Genomic DNA, 1518 nt, shown 5'->3' with positions numbered 1-1518 from the left:
TTACTTATAATTTAAAGTATTTAAACGTTTCTTAACTTTGCAAAAGGCACATGTACACATACAAGTTACTTTCAATTTAATAAGCCGATTAAATAGAAATTGACTACATATATATATGTACATGTGCCTTTTATAAAGTTTAGAAATGTTTGCTAGAAATTATCAGAGCATTGACTGCTTCACCTTGAAAAGGGATGAACATCAGAAGAAATGCGATACCGAAAATATATGATATTCCGATGCCGATCAAATGGAATGTAATGTATGTGATGATGATAGTCTCCAAAGGTCCGAACCACAAATAATGGAGAAATATGATACTGACGTCGAATCTATTGACGTCGTTAGATAGCAGATTGACTGCCTGGTCGATTGTCGTTTCGCCCAACGCTTTTCTAGTTAGCTTCAACGTCTTGCGGTAGATCAGCGAACAGCAGGCTACGCGACCCTTCATACCCAAATGAGTCATATCCATCAAGTAAGGATGGACTACGAACACATTAACAGCGGAGCACAAAATAATGCCGATGACATATTTGTATGCGTAAAACTTGTCGATGCCTGTGGTGTTAAAATAGAGCAGCATTTGACCCAACAATAACGGTTGCACTATTCTGCATCAAAAGAGGGAATTCGTCAGAATGTGTGAAAATTGTAAATTGAAAACTAGTTCAAAAATTTAGATTCTAAATCTTAAAAATCTGTGAATTTTAATTTGATTTTAATTTGATAATTATAATAATTATCGTATTCTTTCATGAAAATTAGGAACACACAATTATATCATTTATTTAATTATCATAAATACATTCATTTAATTAGATCTTTATTTAGTTAAATCTTTATTCTTAATTCAAAGAATACCGAAATTTCATTAATAAAAACTGCTTAATAAAAGATTTAATTCCACAGGATTAAATTCGTGTAATTTTTTATCATCAAGACATCGCCAGTGCAAGAAATGTAAAATATGAAGACGAACTTTTACCTACAATTGATTGCCTACAGCACCGTTTGCTTACATTTCATTAACTTACCAAATTGATTGCCAACATGTATCTATTATTGCCTACATATCAATTGCCTACAAGCGCTTTTGCGCACAAATTTAAAATTACGCTTAAATTACGTAAGAAAATAATTTGTTTTTAAAGCAGAGAATAATATATATAGGCAATCAAGCTGTAGGCAAATGTGACTTTGTTCCCGAAATTTTATTTGTGCGCAAAAGTGCATGTAATTAACCAAGCTGTAGGCGATAATACATGTAAGCAATCTGTAGGCACAAATACAAGATGTAGGCAAACGGTGCTCTAGTGTCACGTCGTATGTAACGCTAGGCGAATTTTAGGAATTCTCGGTTCGACCCGGAGAACTCCAAATGTTGATTCAGCTATCGTTGGTAAGGCGATCCAGAATTCAACTATTTTTTCGTGGGACGTTGCCGTGAGGTTAAGGGAGTTAAAATCTTAAAATCCGTAGCCTGAGGGTAGATTGTCAATGTCTGCTGGTGGAAAT

The 1518-nt window shown here is 34.0% G+C and overlaps 1 pseudogene; it reads right to left on the bottom strand.

Moving 5' to 3' along the window:
* The window catches only part of LOC108768272 (multidrug resistance-associated protein 4-like), a 14592-nt pseudogene that overhangs the window by 8452 nt on the left and 4622 nt on the right, over positions 1–1518 (bottom strand).

Source organism: Trachymyrmex cornetzi, unplaced genomic scaffold (assembly GCF_001594075.2).
Source record: "Trachymyrmex cornetzi isolate Tcor2-1 unplaced genomic scaffold, Tcor1.1 scaffold774, whole genome shotgun sequence".
Classification (NCBI taxonomy): Eukaryota; Metazoa; Arthropoda; class Insecta; order Hymenoptera; family Formicidae; genus Trachymyrmex; species Trachymyrmex cornetzi.
Note: the sequence above shows the minus strand (reverse complement) of the source record. Positions and strands in the feature narration are given on the sequence as shown.